Source organism: Episyrphus balteatus, chromosome 4, assembly GCF_945859705.1.
Source record: "Episyrphus balteatus chromosome 4, idEpiBalt1.1, whole genome shotgun sequence".
In the NCBI taxonomy this organism is placed as follows: Eukaryota; Metazoa; Arthropoda; class Insecta; order Diptera; family Syrphidae; genus Episyrphus; species Episyrphus balteatus.
In genome coordinates this window covers 56,050,672-56,072,331 of record NC_079137.1, presented here as the reverse complement: position 1 = coordinate 56,072,331, position 21,660 = coordinate 56,050,672, and the positions used below count along the sequence as shown (strand labels likewise).

At 30.2% G+C, this 21,660-nt stretch overlaps 1 protein-coding gene and 1 long non-coding RNA gene across 2 annotated transcripts in view; one reads left to right on the top strand and one right to left on the bottom strand.

The window, feature by feature from the left end:
* The window catches only part of LOC129919680 (frizzled-2), a 228,625-nt gene that overhangs the window by 4,951 nt on the left and 202,014 nt on the right, over positions 1-21,660 (top strand). The gene's annotated exons all lie outside the window — the stretch shown is intronic.
* Positions 10,869-11,472, bottom strand: LOC129919683 (uncharacterized). The gene is made up of 2 exons (XR_008773102.1): positions 11,343-11,472; positions 10,869-11,109 (listed from the first exon to the last, which is right to left on the bottom strand). It is a non-coding gene; the product is annotated as an uncharacterized LOC129919683 (long non-coding RNA).

Genomic DNA, 21,660 nt, shown 5'->3' with positions numbered 1-21,660 from the left:
AAAGAAAATATTTACATATCTAAAAAGTGAGAAATTACATTTGAATTTTAATAAAAAAAAACAGTTTTTTTTGTAGAAATTGAGAAAATGATTGCAAATATGGAATTAAATGAAAGGGAAAGATTTAATACACAAAAAAGAAAAACGAGTAATTCCATTTAAAAAAAAAAATTGGCATGAGTCCCTAATACCTATCATCATTGTGGGTAAAAACCATAAAAAACCTTTTAAAAATCAAACTTTGATAAATACAAAAAAAAATTTTGTTCTACCCTTTTTTGTCGAAAAAGTAACAAAAGAAAACATATTTCTTGACAATATTCCATGCGAACACAAGACCAGAAGGAGAAAAAAAAATCCATAGGTACTCAAAACTTAATAGACCGAATCAATTCTATTAGTTTTCTCTTCAAATTTAATATTACAAAAAAAAAATCAATGTTCAATCTGTGTATACGTTCCAGGATACAGATTTTGTTTCTTCTTTCTTTCTCTTTCCATTTCGTCGTCGTATCTGTAACAAAATTAAAGGAAACTCAATCGCATCGAATTTGTGTCTCCAATTTGTCTAGATTTTAGAAAAACTAAAAGAAGAATCAATACAAAAAAAAAAAAGAAAAAAAAAAGAACCCCCAAATGAAAGGCTCCAACAAACATTCATACAAAAAAAAAAAAAAAAAAAATACCGTACATAACCAAGAATCATGTTCCTCAAAATGATTCAATAAAACAAATTCCAACAACAAAAGCCAACCAAAATGAACAAAAAAAATGTATCTTTTTACTTGAAATTAAAGTTGTGCCTTTTTTTTCTGCTTTCTTTTTTTTTTTTTGTATTCGTGTTGCGCTTCTTCGTCCTGTTGTATACTTACGTATATTAGCTGGTATAGAAGAAGGGTGGTAATGCAATAAACTTGAACAAAGCAAAAGATACAGAATGGGACTTAGAAAGGAATCATTATAAAAAAGAAAATGAAAAATAACGTTTAAAATAGAAAAAAAACAAGAAAAGGAAAAAAGGAGCTAAAAAAAAAGGACAAGCTTTTACGTCAATCTAAGTGCTCAGATTTTTTTTTTCAAAACTCAAAGTCCCTCTCTCTGTCATAATGACAGTTAGTGTGTAAAGTTGAATGGGTGACAGATAAGAAAAAAAGAAACCAAGAATTTTATTGCCATCTTAAGTACTTACTATTTTTTCTCTGTCACTACTGACCTAACCATTTTTTTTGTTGCCTTGCAAAAGTTTTGATCGTTACTTTTCGCATTTTGATTCATGTGTAATAGCTCTAAGCTTATTAATATTTAAGGTATGTGTGCCTTACCTTCTTTATTTAGACATACTTAATCGATGTTTGTCTGTTCAATTAAGAAGATATGGTCATAAAATAAAAAAAAAACATTATTGTGCAAGTTTCGCATCTCTTAGATTCACAATTTAGGTTTGTACGATTTGTTATTAAGAAACTTTTTTCAAAACCATTTATAGCAGGTGCTATTATGATGATGTTCATTTTGAGGCAAGTTAAATCGATAGATAGTTTATAATTGACAGTGATAGATTAACGGTTTAGTTGGTATTAATGGTTTTGTGTTTTAAACTTTCCAATTACCTACTTATTTAGATAAAATGTTGTAATTCAACAAAGCCTATCAAAGGTCGTCATGAAATATGATTATCGAAGTTATTGGTTACATTCAATAAATGGTTTTGTCATAATATGATGGATATTATAGATAATTTTGAATTCTTAAGTTTTGTAAAAGATATTATAATAAATTGCTGAATATTTTTCTAAAGCCGATGATATTATATTTTTATTCTTGAATCATTTCTTATGAATATTCCTTGATATGTTTGTATGCTTAATGCTAGTTTTAAGTTTATACATGATTTGTTTTCATTGGCTAGTTCATCGTTTTATAAATTTATGATGTACATTTTTGATGCACTAATTTCAATCTTGGGAAACGCTTCTAAAAAAATGGTGAACTTACCATTTTCAGAAGCGTTTCCCAAGGTTTTACCCGAACACCAAAACTTTTCACATTAAATTACTATCTGACGAGACAACTTATTTAAATTTGGGTTTTCCCTTTTTTAAAGGAAATTTTTCTTGATAGCCAAATACTATTTAGTGTCATAAAAAAATTAACTCGCTGGTTGAATTTCAATTTTAATGAGGAAAAAGTAGGTACAACTTAGAGGAAAACTAAGCTCCGTGAAGCCAGGACTGTGACCGTTTGTCCACCTTCTGTCCATGTTTGCCGATCCATCCAAATGAAAAATAGTCTCAAACCCTCAAATTTAAAAATAGACTTATAAAACAAATTGCAAACATATGTACATTTACATATGTACAAGTACATACCATAAATCATCATTTGTCTACCTTCCGTTTAAGATAAACAAAAAAAAAAAAAAACAATTTTTTCTAAAACTTCAAAAATTATTTTTTTTTTTTTTTCAAAAATTTAAACGGCACTCGTTTGTCCACATCGAGAAATGGATAAAAAAAACATTGTTTGTCCATTTTACGATACGTATTTTCATTGAGAAGATATTAAATAAAACAAATTTTGTACTAAAAAATTCAAAAAGCCCTAGAATCCGCAAAAAATTACTTTTTTTTCCTCAATTCAAAGTTCTGTCGTTTGTCCACCTCAATTTCATTACATGCCTATATCATAAGCCCCACAGTCACAATTAAGACTACAGCCATATAATTTGCAGTCAGTGCATGGTCAAAAAAAAATTCAGATTGTTTTACTATTTAGTCAATCATTAAATTAGAGGAAACTAAGAAGTTTACTGTGGTGTATGCGTTACTTTTGTGTATGTTACAATCTTAACGCAAATATTTTTTTTATATTCAAAATAAATAATCAAATTTAATAAAAATATTTCCGTTAAAATTGTAACAAAAACCAAAAAAGGTCAAAGTAAATTAGTTTAAATCGCAGTTTATTTGAATAAAGCTTATTAGTAACATACCTAAAACGCAAGTTGGAGTCAAGCAGTTCTTTATTTTTACAAATCAGATTGTACTAAGAAACGTATAGACAGGCTGAGAATTTCTTTGGTTTTGTTACTTTTTTGTATCACATTCGTTTATTAAAATTTTGCTGGTAAAATGTTTAAGTATTTAATTTAATGTATGTTGGTTCTAAACAAAATTTAGAAAAATTAAATAAAAAACTATAGGAATTTGAATTTGCAAGAGAAAAACTAGTACTGTTTTGGGAATGAGTACCCTCCATTTACTCCGAAATGCTTAGAAACGGTCTGGGAAACTTTGTGTTTTTGGCCAGTGTAGTATGTAAGTCACTTAAGAAAGTGTTTATATGCATAATTCTATGTTGCAAATCTTTTTCATATTTTTTCTCAGGAAAGTAATTTAATGGAATTATACAACTTTTTGTTTATTTGAATCAAAATATCACATCAAGAAACACACCCTTGATTTCGAACTTCTTTACCTTTTGACAGTAAACATCTTAGACTGTAGGTAGGTACTATTAATAAAGAAAAAAAAAAACAAAATTTTTAGGATATTTGTGTTATTTAAGTGCTTTTTATTTTTTTTTTAGATTAACGTGCAATTAACCCTTTCGAACCCAAGCTATGAAAATCAATATTAAAAAATGTTTTTTCAGTATCATCGTGTCAAAAACATCACAATATGAATAGAAAAAAGCTTTTTTCTAAAATAATAAATAGCAAAAATAATGTGTTACTCTCTTGTTGCATGTAAGTAACATTCACCAAAAAAAGTCGGACAACTGGGAAAATAATTTTTTATAGAACAATAATGTATGCTACTTCTTCTAACATTAACATTTTTTATATTTTTTTTTCAAAATTATGACCATATATAAAAAAAAAATTTTTTGCAAAAAAAAAGAAAAAATTGTGAATTTCAGTCCCTTTTTTGATAAACAAAAATTAAAGGTATGATATTTGAATAACTTTTTGTAATAATCCAGTAACTAGGCATTATTATCTTTCAATTAAGCCATCGAAACCTAAAAAAAATTTAAATGGAATATTTTTTACGAATTTTTAAAAATATGTTACATGAGAGTAACGCTGGGTCCGAAAGGGTTAAGTAGATTATATGTTTACTTATCAAAAACATAAAATTATTTGACAGAAAAAAAGCATTAAGCATTTTTAAATGAAGATTTTCAACACTGAAACTCATGCAACATTATATGTATTTGCAATTTTTTATCTTATTTTGTGTAACTTTATTTCAAACATGATTATTTTCGACATTTTTAACTATCTTTCCTTATTTCTTAAAATTTTTTAAGATATTTCTTTTGCATCAGAAAGAAATCTATTCAAAACCCCTTCTTTAATTTTGCATTTCCGAGAAATCTTTTAAGGCCAATGAACGTAAAGAAATTTGCTTACAATTGACATAAGAACTTTTTATATTGTTGTTGAAAATAATGTCTTTTATACTCAAACAATGAAGAACATAAAATTTATTTTACCCATTCAGCAATAAATCCAGAAAAAAAAAGAAAATCTGCTCAACTTTTCCTATTCAAGTAATTAAAGCTTCATTTTAAATACTCGACCCTTTTGTCAAAGTTTTTTCACCCCGAACAAAAAAAAAAAAGCCTACAAATAAATCAAATTATTTTTAACCATCCTCTCAACAGGACAAAAAAATGGAAAAATCTTAAAATTACAAAAAAAAAACTCCTTACTTGAATAAATTATTCCACACTGCCCACTAAAGAATTTGTCGCCGAGTCACGTTTACGAAGACAATAATATACCTTTTGCCCTGTCCTTGAACCCGCCACTCTAATTCCAGAAAAAATTTATATATTCTTTCCTCGTTCTTTCCCCCATTGTCTTGTCTCAGGTTTTGGGTAGATATAGTTTGTCTGTCAGTTCGATAAAAACTGAAAAAAAAAAATAATATATATAATTCTAGCAAAACCAAGACCCTTGATAGTAGAAAATATTGGTATATGCCATCACTTTTAACCCTTGGAGCAAATTTTCTTTTGCCCTCATTCGTTATTTAAAAGAAAATTTTGTGCATGCAACATTCATCTATCTTCTCCCCCACCCACTTTCTTCCTCATTTTCTAACATGCAATCTCTAAATCGGTACAAAACATAAAAATACTTTCCTAGAGTCAACCCCATATTTGCTGCTTGATTATGAAAATTCCCGAAGAGGGAAAAACCCAAACACGAAGACGAATTAGTTGGGGATAGTGAGTGACTAAGAAAACGGTACTGGGTACCACACATTTTTCCTAATAATTCCAAACCAACCCTAAAGAAAAAATTACAAAAAAAAAACTTTTTTTTCCAGCAAATTGGTCTCAACGATGTGTCGTGTCTTCTTCCTCGTTTGCAACAACTCTCCTAAAATTCAAGAAATCCATAAAGAAAAATAAGAAAAAAAAATTACCCCTCGGGAATTATATAGTGTGGCTGTTTGGATGGATGTTATAGGAAAATGAGGGAAAAATCCAACCCACACATGCAATTGCTTTTGCTAGCTATTTTTTTCTAAAGTAAATGTATCTACTATGTGGACTAGAAAAAGTCGCAATTTTCTTTTGAACGCCAAAGAAAACTAGAAGAAATTCAAATAAAATAAAGGAGCCAACCCCATTTGACAACATAATCGGTGTTCTTGTCGTTGTTTTTGTTCCGGTTTTAGTCCTGTTCGTCGTCGTCGTTTTCACCACCTTCACCATCGCCGCCGCCATCATTGTCGTCTACATTCTAAACCATCTTTTATACGTTTCCTTCGTTGGCACTTTGAGAAATTGAGGAAAAATCTGACAAAATCAAGAAAAATCGACTTGGTTGTCGGTTAGAGTTAAACTCCTCGTTATTCGTCCTCGTTTTCATTTCTATTTCTATTGCACAAACTTTATATTTTGTATCAAGAAACAAAAAAAAAAAGTTAAAAGGAATAACTAAAGAAGGACGAACAAAATTTTCATCGTCCTTTTACCACGCTTGCTTCTAGTGAAGCTGAAAGTTGTAGAACACCGCCGAGAGACTTTTGTTTTTGCTTTTAGTAAATATCTTCCTTTTGAGTGTTGTTGTTGTTTTTTGCATCTTTTTCTTTGATACCTACTTTTTCGTCTATGTTAGGGTACACATCAGAAGAGAAAAAGAAAATGGAAAGCTAGGCAAAATCCCTTGGGGCGAATCCGGGATAAAAATAATAGCTACAACAACCTCGAAGCCCCTTCCAAATAATACTTTGCCAGGACCCCAGCAATGTAAAAGTTTGATTTTTTTTTTTTTGATAGGTTTTTCTTAATACTATTTGAAGTAAGGCTTTTTTCTGTTTGAGGGAGAGACAAGAGGAAAAAAAAAACAGTACAGAGAGAAATTAATTTAAATTACAATTCACTGTTGTTACAGCCCTCTCGTGTTAGTCCTTGGACAAAAGAGAAGGACAATTTTCTAACCAAATTTATTCCAAAAAATTGAAACCAATTTTTTTCGATTGCTTCTGCAGTAGAGGAAAATAAAAGTTGTGGTCTAGTTTTTTTTTGTTTGAGGGGAGAAAATTTCTTTTTTGAATTTGACAAAGATAAAGCTCGAAAAATGTTTTATTTTCTTATTAACGGTTTTTCTGCTTTTTTGCTGTTTTTTTGTTTTTTATTTTGAGTCCAATTGTAATAATTATAAGTTTTGTGTTTTTTTTTTACGACATGACGATTATAATAAAAATTGTGTTGGATAAGATTTTATTACTGAATCAAATTACCAGTTCTCCTCCAACCATTCTAGCTCCTGTCAACAAATTCCTTATGACTTCCTTATTTTTTCTCTTATAGCAGTGGTTATAGAGTATTCAGAAAAATGGTGTCATTTTGTGTTGTGGATATAAAAATCATAGCTTTTTCTGTGGTGAGAAATAAATTGCGGGTGATAGAAAGTTTATGCCAAGTAGTAAAATTTAAACGTTTTGATCGTGGAGATAATTTTTTTTATGTTCGATCTATAAAATGTAAGGTCTTTTTAAAGTTTCAACAGTTTTATAGTTTTTTGTACTTTTTTTTCAAGAGTAACTTGGTACCCATGGAAAAATAGACTTAAAAAAAATAATATGAAATAAGTATGATAAACTGCAACTAAGCTGATGTCTGACTTTAATTTTTTTTTTTTTTCAATTATTTAAGATGAAAATTCACATCAAAATAAAATGAAGTTCACCTTGAAATAAACAGCATTTAAGCGGATTCTACTTTTTTTAAGCGGAAATAGTATTGGACATTTTTTTTTTTCATTCTGGATGTTAAAATTGAAACGTCAGTTGTAAGAATGGAATAAGTCCACTTTTTTCCGAAACACATCTTCCAAGTTGAAAAAAAAACACAAAAAAATTATTTTTCGTGTCGAAGTTACAAGGGTTGAAAAATTTTATAAGTTTGAAGAACAGAATAAATCCAGGATTAGGCTATTAATTATGTCTTAACTAAGTGTTTTGATTTCAGAAAACGTTGAATGGTTTACCGCGGAGTGCTATTAAATGAGAGGGTGGAAATTGAAGATAGGGGTGCAAAAGCCCCCTTTTTGGTTTATCTCGTAAACAAAGCATAATTTTGATAAATTGATTTTAAGACTTGGTGTAGAGAATCAAATTTAAAATCGAAAAAATGTTTTTAAAAAATTGAAAAAAAAAAAATTCCATACAAAAACAGTCCAAAAAACATGAAAAAAAATAAATGTGTTGACTCTAATAAAATAATTGTGTATTGTAGTATGTTTCATATATTCCACCATAACTTCTAAGCTACTTTTAGTAATTCAAAAAGTGAGGTATCGTTGGAAGCGATTTGCTCGTACGCTGGTTAAAGACAGTATCACGTATCATGTAGTGCCCTTTAGAGCCAAAGCGAAATATTTAATACTGTTCTTTTTTTTTTTAATACTCAGCGGCTCTGAAATCTACCGTAGAACCGGGTGATTTTGGCCTGGAGGGTGACTTTGGCTTTGACATGGACACTTTTTTAAAAAATTGTTAATATATGAAGGACTTGTTTGATTTTTTCCAAGTTTCTTTCTAGATTCGTATAATTTGATGAATTGAAAAGTGATCATACTAGCTTTATTAAATTAAAATTAGATATTATTTTATACTAAAATATAGTTTTCTTAAAAATGCTTAAAAAAAAAATCACCTGAAAATGTTGGATGGTTTGAACATGTTGCAGAAATAGGATTGCAAAATGACTTTAACTCCGATATGTGTATTGTTTTGCAAGTTGAATTACTTTCATTCTACCCTTGTAACTATTTCATAAAAATTAATTTTAATTTGTTTATAAAAAATGCCATTTGGTAGGGTGACTTTGGCCGGCATATCGGGTGACTTTGGCCACTTTGTTTTTATATATTGGTATATGTTGACAAAACTGATATTTGGCAATATAATTAAAATGTTATCAGACCTTCTTTCGACCTCTTGAAATATTATGGAGGAGGACCTTATAAGATGGCAAACTCGAAAAACAAAACAGTGCCGAAAGATGTGTTTCCTTTTTTAATCAAATAAAAACCGACAATTCTGTGTACGAAAATAAAAACAATACCCACAACCCACATGTTTTAAAAAATCTGCCCTTTCATTTGGGCTGGGTTAGACTGACGTGCTACTTGTAGTTAAACTGGAAATATAGCAAACGTCCTACCGGCCAAAGTCACCCGGAATTTGGCCACCCATATTTTGGCTTTTATCTATAGAACTGTCAGAAAGATTTCTTCAAGATTAATGAGCGAAGTAGGTAAATTGTTTGAAATCTTCATTTAAAAAAAAAATTATTGCAGAAGTTATTCACATTTGAATTTGAAAACGTGCCAAAGTCACCCGGTTTTACGGTACTTAACCACGAGTTTGTAAACCCAAAATAATACATATTAATAGAAAATATTTTTGTTTGTTAGCCAAATCGTGAAAAATGTAGGTACAATGTACCTTAAGGTGGTCCACGCTTGTATGGGAAAAATTAAAATTTTCAAATAATCTGTTTCAAATGCTGTTGAATTTTCAGCCTCCTATCTTATATAGAATGGGGTGCTGATCGATACTGAAAAATTGTATTTTTTGTGGAAAAAAGTAAAAAAAAAAATATTAATAATAATTTTTTTTTTTTTAAGTTAAAATTTGCTTGAAAGTTGTGGTTGTTGTACTTATTTGCACATTTTGCTTATTATTTATTATTATTAATTATTGCTCACTTTTTTTCGAAATACATTTTATATGGTTTAAAAAGACAAGAAAAACTTAAATAATTATTCGCTCAAATTTTAAATATAATGTTTGGTTTTCATAACTTTGAGGATTAAAATTGCCTAAGAGTTACTCTTTGCACTCGACTAAACTTAGAATGTTCACCTAACAAAAAAAAAAAAAAAACTCCGATCCAACTCAAGTTCTGCTTTTTTCAAATCAACAGAAATGCATTTTGATGGCTTCATAAATCAACACATTGCAACTATATAAAATTCTAAACTTTCTACTTTCTACTTCTCTCCTAATCATGACGCTTTTCAAATTAAAGCAATCAACTTTTTTTGTCACAGGATTAACACGAAATTAATGATTGAAAACTTGACCATGACTCAAAATTAAACCTATTCACAGTTGTTCCACTTTGGCAATGAACAAACGTGCGTAATAGAAAAATTCAAATAGAAATAGATTACTTCTGGTTTACCCTGTTTTGCAATCATTTTTAATCGGATTATGATTTTCTCGAACACCAAGAATACACAAATGTTTCTTACTGTTGACTGCGCATTTAATGGGATTTTAAACAAGTTTTCCAATTGAATCCCGCGCATGTAACACGCCGAAGGTAGATAGCATAGCAAATTTACAGTGCGACATGCTTTGCATCAATTCTCAGGCTAATAAACCAAATGGAAACCCCTTCCACAAATGCCATATTCCATCACCCTAAACCCCAAAAGCCAAAAGGTGTATATACCTTCTACACAATTTCCAATTCCAATTCACTGCGGATAGATGTAAGCTGGTTGGGTGTATATTTTTTTTTTTTTTTTTTTTCAATTTGTCTTCGATTTCCACTTGAGGTTGTTGCGGTTGACATTAATCCAAAAGAACTCTGCACAAGTCTGCAACCATCATGGGTATCTTTCACGTCGTCGTCATATTCATCGAGTTCGTTGGTTGGTCGTCACCATCATCATCATGAAATCCTTGTGGCATCCTCCTCGCTTCGACAGGCATCATCCAATATCATCATCATCATCATCATCATGGCGTGTTGTAGCCTCCGGTTTTTTTTTTTTTTTGGTGTTTTGCACATTTTTTGGCCAGTCAGTCAGTTGGGGCAGAAAAAAATAAAAATTACTTTACAATTTTCTGCTGAATACGTGCGTGCGCTGCAAATGGCTTTTACGGATTTGGTTTCAGATTCGGATTTGATTCTGGTTAGTTTGCTAGCAGCCAAAGGGGCTGTTACTGTTGGCCAACAGCGACGTTGGCGTCGTTTTCGTCGGCGGCATGCAGAGCTGATTCGATATTATGGTTATTCCATTTCATATTTTAATATGCAGAATGTATCACCAACAGTATTAAGCCGTTTAAGTCAGATATTGCTTGTTGTAAGTCCGTTTTTAGGGTTGTGGGAATTTTTTGGTTAACGTTTAGTTTGGATTTTCTTTGTATAAGTTTTTGGAGAATTTTGTTCTTGTTTTGTAGATTTATCATGTAGATTTTGGTATAGAACTTTGAAAATGTTTGAAGCCTTTGGAAAGTTTCGTGTGTACATCGCTCCAGCCAGAGTTTTGAAATAATTAAACAAAATGTCCCAACGGGACTGAAGCTAAGTTGGTAAGAATATTCCACTGCAATATTTTGCTATTTCTGTATTATTCTAAAATTCTGTAAGTGTTGCTTAACATTCAGGTCATATAGTTGGGGCGAAACTATCAACTTTTTTTTTCATTTTTGGATAAAATCATTTTTGGATAAAATGCCCTCGACCGAGGCAGCTGTATGGTTTCTTCACTAACTTGGTATTTTGTCAGTTGATTTTTTTGATGCTCATTGCAGTAAATAATAGATTAATGGCGTTTGGCTCCTAGAAATGATTGGAAAAGAAAATTAAAATGAATGTCAAGCGAAACAAAGTTTTCCTTTAGATAACTGTTATGAATCATATTTTATGACTAGTTGAACAAAAGAATTAATTATTCCAAAATTGGTTATTACGCCATTTTTTCATAAAAAAATACATTTACTTTACTTTTTAAATAAGGAAGAATTTACTTTTTAAATAAAGACAATTCATTAACCGTTATTAACGGTACCTACCATTGAACTGTTTTCTTGATTTCTGAATTTCTCCCAAACGACTTTTCGGATTTAAACTAAAATTTTCAAAAATTGGGGTTTTTAAAAAATATTCAATTTTTTTTTTGAAAAATCAATATTTTCGAAATGGGTCACTATATTTTCTTGAAACTTTCTTTTCATTTTTGAAAATTTGTATGTAAAAAAAATATTTAAAAAAAATTCTTAGGATTCTTTGTATCTAATGGCATAATCAAAAGTAATGGTAAAATTAAATTAAAATTACTATATTATTATTATGAAATACTTTAACTTTCTATAGACAAACTTGAAAAGTATAAAAGAAATGTGTAGTGGAAATTATTAATTTTTATAAAAAAACATTAATATCTTTATAACTCATCCATAGATTTTTATAAAAAGTATTTTTTTTATTCAAAAGCATTTATATAATTGCAATATAAATCAGAAATAAAGTAAAAAAAATAATTTTTGAATTTAAAAAAAATTTTTTTTTTGAAAAATCAAATTTTCGAAAACGGGACATTGAATTTTTTTGAAATTAAAATTTGAGAGCAGCCAAAGACAGATAGGTAATTTCTACAAAATGGCATACCAATTTTATTTTTGCTTTTTTTTTTTTTGAAAAAATCATTTATAAAAAATAAGTTTTTTTAAAAAACGACGATTTTGAATTTTTTTTCTAAAAATGTATCTAAATAAAACAAATGAAATTGCATACTAAGTGTGTTTAGAGGACAATTTGATTTCAGATGGTGTTATTTACCTTTTAAAAACGATTTTTTTTAAATAAATTTTTTAATTTTTTACTTAAAAAGTCTTAATACTTTTAGCAACTGTAACCATAAGAGCATTTTTAAACGGAACCAATACACATAGTGCAAGTAAAAATCAAGTCTCGAGAAGCAACCGATTTGGTGAAAATTATAAAAGAAATATTGCTCTGAAAGTTGTAATAACTCAATTAAACGTTGGTCATTGACACCATTAAAAAAAAAAATTGAATTATAATATTTTAGGCTTCCCATAACAAAGATTTTCGAAACTCCGCGAAGCCAGAACACTGCGACTTCCGATTTTATTTTAACCAAACGTTTTTCCACCAAAAATCATCGTTTGTCAACCCTCCGTGCAGGAAATATTGAAAAAAAAAAAAATTGCAGTGAAAAATTCAAAAGTTCCTAAAATTTTAAGATTTTTGAAAAAAAAAATGATATATTGTATAAAAGTTAAAAAAAAATTGCTTTTTGAATATATCCTTAACAAAGGATGTAAAAGCGATGAATTTTGGTGGACAAACAAAGTTTGCTTAAAAAAATTTTTTAGGTCGCGTCACCTTCACGGAGCTGACTTTCGGAAGTATTAAAGAAAAAGTTTTCTATTTGTTTTTCAAATACGTTTCAAAATCACTTAATTACATTTTCAAAAAACATTTCTTGTAATGTTGTTTGTTTTATTTCAATTCCGAAGAAAAATCTAAAGTTTTTTAGTTTTCTTCTTAAAAAAACGAAAACAAACCCAAATTCTTAGAAAAACAAAACTCAGTTCAACCGGAAGGATTTGATTTGATAATCTTTAAAATTTCCTATTCAACAAATTGTATATTGAAAAAAAGAAAACATTATTTTTGTTTTTACGATTTATGTACATTTCAATTAAATTTACTGCTTAAACAGTGAAAACAACAACAAGAATTAAAAAAAAAAACAAACATTTTTTAGTTGAAAAATAAAATTAGAAAAACATCTGTTGCAGAAGCATCTTGTATCTTTTCTTAGAAGTTAAGAGTAGAAAATTCTTTTGTTCCGAGATATACTAAGAAAATGTCACCCTTCGTCGTCGCCGTAGAGTCGTTTGCATATGCTCAATTGCTAATCAGAACAAGTTAAGAATGCTTCAGCTTGAATTTCCGTTTCGCAACAACAACAAACCAACCAACCAACAACGTAACGAATGAAGGCAACACAGAAGCTAATTTAAATGTGCATGCAAATTATTCTTTTAAATTTTTTTTTTTTTACGAAACACAAAAAAAAAGTGAAAAGAAAAGAAAAATTGATTCACGTCGCCCATATTCTCTGAAGTAAAACCAATTAAAAAGTTTTTCACTTAAGTGGCTTAAAGGGGGTGGCTCTTGGGGGTTGTATGTTGGTAGGGTGGCGCCCACCGCCGCCGCCGCCGCCTTCCAACCGTAACGGAAGGAAATGTAGAAAAAGGGAGGATAAGTGAGGAGAAGATTGAACAGTTCTTCTTGTATGGGAATTTAATTAAGTCGAAATGTCGAATGGGCTCGATATTATACCAAATACCATCCCCCTCATTTGCTTTTCTGTCTTAACGTCGATGTTGATGTCGATGCTGAAGGACGAATACAAAAAAAAAAAATTAAAACAGAAAATCGAACGGAATTGAACATAATTACATCTGACAAGTATAATTAAATTCCTTTCGTAGTAGCAAATCTTCTTTGAGCATAAATTCGTTGTTCGTTTCGCTTTTCCGTGTGTATGCTCTGAGAGGAAGACGAGAAGAAGATTCGACATTGATGACAGGATGGGCTTGAAGAATATTAGTACAACGAAAAATAAAAAAAACTTTCCAAGTGTGATTTCGTACAACACTTAAAGAGTTGTTCAAGCTGAGTTGAATGCATGTCGGCTGTCAGTTGATTTGACACTCTCTCTCTGACTGATGCTCATAGCAATTGATTTCAATTAAAATTCTCTGACAAATTAAAGCTGTCGTCGTCAATGATTGCCATCAGGCAGCATGACTTAGTTGTCCCTATATCTTTTTTTTTTTCGTTTTTTAACTTAAGTTGTGACGCACATTTTATGCCTATGAACGTCAGATTTACTTTTGGTTTCTAGTTTGTCAGTATATAGTTAAGCGCCCTTTTAAATGATGTGGACCAATATTTTTAGAAAACAAGTCATATCCGGTTTTATCAACAAGATGACATTAATTTTAATTGAATATTGCAACAATGTTTGCTGTCTAGGGTCTATGGACGTACTTTTCCGTCTTTTAATACAGCCCTGGTTGAAGGAGAGCCTGAAGTTAGAAGTTAAAAGCTGGAAATTTAAATAAAAAAAAAAACTATATATGTACAAGACCGAATTAAGTAGTTTGAATTAAGAGTTTGGAAATATCGACTTTGACAAAGTATTTCACATACGTGTTCTCCGGTTAAAGAACAAATCTCTATATCTTATCTTACAGAGCTTTCAAATTTATGCTCCAGAATGAACTGATAAGCGTTTTTGGTTCGGCGAGAATTACGAGAAAATTTCTTCAGCGGAGGAATGCAATTCGCTACTTCAAAGAACATGGAACAAAAAAAAAAAAAAAATAAGGAAAAGACATGAAATATTTCTTCGGTTTGAAAAACTGTCAATTGATTTACTGATAGAAGTATTGCCTATTAATCTTAAAGCTTTGTTTTGTATCCAATTGTTAAATAAATGAGAAACATAAAGTTCTGTCATCAGGAAAACAGTGAAGAGGATTAAAAGTTATTCCTTAAACGTCATTGATAAAATAAAGAAAAAGACCAGTTGATAAGACGTAGCCTTGTGGAACGCCAGCCATTAATTTCGTGGATATCAAATAAGATTTAATAAAACTTGTTTTGAGCGGTTCAAAAGATACTTTCAAATCCATTTGATCAGAAAATCGTCTAAACCATAAGCATACATTTTTGACAATAGAGAGCTTGATGCCAAACTCTATCAAATGCCCTAGAAATATGGAACGCAACAATTTTACTTTCGCCGAAACGATGCAAAGATTTGAACATGTACCAAAAGAGTAAGATCGATGAAACTAGGTTACAACTTACGCAACTGGGTTGCAATATCAATACGATTGTTATGGGTATTCTGCATCAATTTTTCAATTTTGTTAAAACTGCAATATTAGTCAGCCATACTTTTGAGTTGAACAGATCATCCACGGGCGGTTTTAAAGACTCTTATTAATTTTCTTCGAAGAAATGAAATAGGATAAAACAGGATATTTTTTTTTTAATTATTCTTCGATTGAAGTTGACAAGTTCAAAAAGTAGGTACAGTTCGATTCACTTTTTATTTATTTATGTCGTTTTCGATTGGAAACACTCAAGGATTCACTCATTCTGAAATCCAATAAAACAGTTTAAATGGATTCCACTCAATTCATTTTTTTTTTGTGTTTGTGTATTTTTCTTTGAAATTTCAAATGTCAAATATTCATATTAATTTATTTTTCTTTCAAAAAAAATCTTTAAAATTGTTCAAAAATGTTAATGCTGAAGAAATTAATGGTGAAGTTGGCTTCCAAAATATTTTAAGTAAATTTGAAAATTAATTAAAAAATTTATTTCGGAAAACAATAATTTATTTCAAAAAATAAAAAAAAAAACACTGGGCACGTTCAGGAAATATAAGGGACTAAATATTTAGGCAACGTCATTTTCTGAACGGAAATTTGCGTAAATTAACTAAATTAGTTTGGATATGATTATATTGTCAAATTTCGAAATTTAATTAAGATCGCATGGGACAAACACCGAATTTAACTTTACTTTAATAAATAAATATTATTTATTATAACCGATAATGCACTTTTAATTCGTTTTTCACACAAATAAATTCAATTTTGCTAACGAAATTCTGTAATTGAAAACAATCAGCTGTCATGTTGACAAAAAAAAACTTTCCTAGATTTTTAGGTAAAATTTTCTTGCCTAATTTTCCAGTTAGCTTTCTAATAAAATTACCTAAATTGGAAGGATTTTTTTTGACAGTTGACCAATCAGAGGCCGAGAAATTACCTAAATATTTAGTCCCTAACGTTTCTGAACCTGCCCATTGATTGAGTGATTAATTTGACTTTTAAATATTCATGTGTAAAGCTATGATTACACGGTCAACGAAATCGGTCAACGCGTTGACTCTCTGACGTCAAGAAAAAATCCATATTCTCTCTGTCATCTCACCGTCAACTTTCACAGTGTCAATGCATAAAACATTGACTATCACACGATTGACACTATTGCGTCAATGTTGTCCTAAATTACGTTGACGCAGGTGTGTCAACGTGACGTTTACTTAGCAGTGCCAACGCGTTGACTCGCAAAACTGTTGATCACACTGTTTGACACAAAGCAAAAATTTAAATTTTCCAAAAATATTTTGTAAAAAAAAAGCGGAGAAAATGAGATTTGAAAAAAGCTCTCATAGAAAAATTAAACGGAAATATGTTTGACATTGTTGCATTGAAATGTAAATATTTCGAGATATACGCAATGCACTTTTAAGATAAAAGTCTTAAATGAATTCTAATAAGATTGTTGAACGAATACAAATTTAAAATGACTAAATTTGTGTCGAAAAATTAAAAAAAAAAAAAATTAAAAAGTTTCCACATTTGATTTTTAAAAAATCGAAAAAAAATCAACATGGCCACCTTCAAACGCTTATACCATAGGAACGCCGCACCCAATGGTAATGGTTATGGTCTTAAAATTTAGCTTAGAATATATAAATGGTTTTTGGTTTTTTGTCCAAAAAAAATTTTTTCCATCCAACATGGATGCCACGGCCATACCAAAAAGTTTTTTTTTTGTACACTCTCCAAAACGGTACACCATTCAAATAATCGTCCTACAAAAAATTTTCCCAATCCAACTTTCATCATATTTCTATACAAAAAACAATGTCATCCTAAAACGATGACACGGTATTAAATTCTGCCGCGTCAACGCTGGGACAGGGTCATTGCGATGACACCCAGTCCTAAAACCCTGTCAACGCGTCCCAATGGCATTGACAGAGAGATTACACGGTCATCGAAAATAGTCAATGCGTTGACCCAAAAATGTGAGTCAACGCGAGTGTCATCGTACCCGTCAACGCAATGACAGCAGTTTTCGTTGACGATCACACGACGTGATACTCTTGGGACAGATTGTGACGTCATTTTTACGTCAGAGAGTCAACGCGTTGACCGATTTCGTTGACCGTGTAATCATAGCTTTAGTGCTTTTTGAGTGAATTCCGATTTTAAATCGAGAAGAGAATTTCTCTTCTAAGAAGCGTTTTGGCTGTCATATTCGTGTGAATAAAACACTTTCAGAAGGCTTTAGAATGATTCCGGACGCTTCCGGAGAGCCAATCGAAAACGACATTAGGAAGTTGGCTTTTTCGAAAGAGCAAACACTTATGGCGTTTTCGATTGGCTCTCCGGAAGCGTCCGGAATCATTCAGAAGCCTTCTGAAAGTGTTTTATTCGCACAAAGCTGACAGACAGAACGCTTCTGAGGAGAGAAATTCTCTTCTCGATTTCAAAACAGAATCCAATAAAAAAGCACTAATACATATATGTATACTCACATGTCAAATAAACACTCAATCATGTTTTTTATTGTTTTTCATTCACTTTTTTTTTATTTTTTGAAATTAATTTGTTAATTTACTTTTAGCCCAGTCATTTTAGTCATTTTTAAGCCCAATCTGCGGAAAAATTCCTACTGGGCTGAATTTTGGTATACAGCTTAATGACGGCTTTGTTATGAAGATGTGAAAAATCGACATTGATATCGTGTCCGCGTTAAGAGTTATAGGGGTCAAAAGGTCACAAAAACTGGTTTTTCACGATTTTCAGCAAAACGGTAAGTCTTATCAAAAAAATTTCAATGCAAGAATTGTAGACCAGATTATTATATATAAAAAGTGTCATGACACTTTTTTTCCTAAGACCCACCGTTTCTTAGGTATAACGATTCAAAAAGTTGAAGTTTAGTTGTAATCGTCATAATCCTATTCCTGAAAAAAAAACTCCTAACTGAAAAGTTCCTGAAATTTCATTATTTTTTTAGCTTGAATTTCGTTCCTCAACTGTTAAGAATATGGGGAAACCAAAAAAAAAATGGAAATTTTCACCATTTTTCCGATTGGGGCCTTTTTCCCGAAACCATTTCCCTGGGAATTTTTGTTTAGAATATGTCTGAAAATATACAGGGTGTGCAATAGAGAATGGACAACCCTAAAACGGCTTATAGCTACACTTAAGATTGTTCTAAAAACAGATAGGAAAAAGTTCTATCGCAACCAGTTCATAAAATATGGACTTTTTTTCGTTCAGTGTATTTTAAATTTTATCATCTTATGTTTTCGTTAACTACAACCACGAATGAATGAATTTTATTTATTTCTTTTTTTATAATTTTCTACAATAATTGGATGAGTACATAAACACTTTAAAAATTTCATAGCTATTGCACATTTTCGTAAAACAAATTTTGAAATCTGTTTTTTGATGCAAAATGTAAAAAAAGTATTTTATGAAAAATTTTAAACACCTGTGGTATAAAATAAATCTATAGAAACCTAGGTGGCCAACTTTCTTAAAAATATTCTGGTATAAGGAGAATATTTTTAAGAAAGATGGCCACCTAGGTTTCTATAGATTTATTTTATTCCACAGGTGTTTAAAATTTTTCATAAAATACTTTTTTTACATTTTGCATCAAGAAACAGATTTCAAAATTTTTTTTACGAAAATAGCTATGAAATTTTTAAAGTGTTTATGTACTCATCCAATTATTGTAGAAAATTATAAAAAAAGAAATAAATAAAATTAGTTCATTCGTGGTTGTAGTTAACGAAAACATAAGATGATAAAATTTAAAATACACTGAACGAAAAAAAGTCCATATTTTATGAACTGGTTGCGATAGAACTTTTTTCTATCTGTTTTCAGAACAATCTTAAGTGTAGCTATAAGCCGTTTTAGGGTTGTCCATTCTCTATTGCACACCCTGTATATTTTCAGACATATTCTAAACAAAAATTCCCAGGGAAATGGTTTCGGGAAAAAGGCCCCAATCGGAAAAATGGTGAAAATTTCCATTTTTTTTGGTTTCCCCATATTCTTAACAGTTGAGGAACGAAATTCAAGCTAAAAAAATAATGAAATTTCAGGAACTTTTCAGTTAGGAGTTTTTTTTTTCAGGAATAGGATTATGACGATTACAACTAAACTTCAACTTTTTGAATCGTTATACCTAAGAAACGGTGGGTCTTAGGAAAAAAAGTGTCATGACACTTTTTATATATAATAATCTGGTCTACAATTCTTGCATTGAAATTTTTTTGATAAGACTTACCGTTTTGCTGAAAATCGTGAAAAACCAGTTTTTGTGACCTTTTGACCCCTATAACTCTTAACGCGGACACGATATCAATGTCGATTTTTCACATCTTCATAACAAAGCCGTCATTAAGCTGTATACCAAAATTCAACCCAGTAGGAATTTTTCCGCAGATAAAACCTAAAATTACTGGACTATTTCAAACAATTCAATTATGCTTTTAAAATATTTTAAAAACGTTTAAAAAACGAATTCCACATTAATTTGTTGAACATTAGGCACATTTTTCTTTTAATATAAATTATTTTTCAAATCCTATGCCATATTTGACATTTTGAATTTCAAATAAAAACAAACATAAACAAAAAAAAAAAAACAAAATTGAGTGGAAGCGATTCAAACTGTTTTATTGGATTTCAGAATGAGTGAATCCTTGAGTGTTTCCAATCGAAAACGACATTACTAAAAAGGATAGAAGAATTAAATGAGTTTTTGAACGAGTTTTATTATTAATTAAGAATGTTTTTTCTTTGGCCTTTCGAAGAATGGCCAAGGTATTCAAGGCAGTTAGCTTTGAGAAATGACAAAAACTTACCTCTCTTCTGTTAGAATTTTGAAATCGGAATCTTCTTGTAGTTACCTATAAATAAAAAGTTAAAACTCAGAAACCAAAAGTTAAACGTAGAAAATCCAGCGTTAGAAGTCGAAATAAGAAATTTTTAGTCAGAAGATAGAAATAAGTTGTCAGAAATTGAGAGTTGAAATTTAGAAGAAGCAATTTCGTAGGTAGTTCTAATTTGGAGGTAAATACAGTTGCCTCTTTTTAAGTCGAATTTTCACGAGACACGAAAATTGGTTCGAGTTAGAGAAATAATGGAATAAAAGAAATTGACAGTAACTAGTTATAGTAAGTAATTTGACGTTATCTTGTGACTGATAATATTTTAATTTTGAGAAAACATATTTGCCTGCCTGCTGTTTCAACTGTTGCACTTTAAAAAAAAAATAAAAACTAGGTAAAAGATATCTCCATCATTCCTTAGTGAAAATGTCACTGATAAAAGTGTAACCCAACCAAGTATCCTCACTCATTCTATTTGATTCTATCTGAATCGTTGCAGGAACTTAGACACTACTTTTTTTGTCTTCCCTTTTTTCATTTTGCAAGAAGCTTGAACGTAGTAGGTACTGTCTAAAGTAATTAATCATTGAATATCTTCGTCAGTGTGTATTCATCTGTCATGTGTGTACTCAAATGCTTCCTAAACATACAACAAAGTCTACCATCAGCAGTACCCAGTACCCCTGAAATCTCTCTTTTAAAAAAATGTGAATTCTTCTGCAGCTACTTCTGGGTGTTAGATACTATACAAAAACTTTGCCCTTCCTTCCTGTTTGCTCCAACTGAATACACAAATACATATAGGCACGTGCATGTGCTGATTTTTCCCACTTATCCTTCGTTTTAGCTTCACAATGCTGCTTATCTCACGATACAAACAACCCAAACGTTCAAAATGAGACCCAATGACACTATGGAGAAGGAGAAGAAAAAAAAAATGTGTCCAAAGTGATTGATAGATTGATTAATTGCTTATCACTCTCTTGAGTATAAAACCAGCTGCGCAGGTATCCAATCTTCGATTAACTTCGATACAAAAAAAAAAAAAAAAAATAAACCTAAATATGGAAGCAAAAATTGTAAACTTCAAATAAGAAAAACGGGAGCATTCGATAATCTTGAAGCAATATTGCTCCTACTGGAATTTTTCACGTTCCTTTGAGAGGCATTTGTTTAAGACACAGAGAAGGTTATTGTATGAAGGAGGAGTGTAAATGTGTGTTGTCATGAACATAAATCAAATTAAATGAATGAAACGTCTTTGTCGATTTTTTGGGATTAATAAATAACCGAAAAGTGAAGGCGTTTTTATTGAATTTATTTCAGCTTAATAAATAGAACATTTTAGGTTAACGTTTTGTTGAAATAAGTAGGGGCCATTTATTTTGTAAGTGTTAATTTTCCTAAAAATATTTTTGAAAATTCCAAAACGTCATTCCTCTCTTTAGGTGAAACCTTTGTCAAGTCAATCCTTTTGAAGCATCTTTATTTCCTGATCAAAAATATTGGACGTAAAAGTGCAAAAGATATTTCATCAATTTTTATGAAAAATTTTGTTTCTA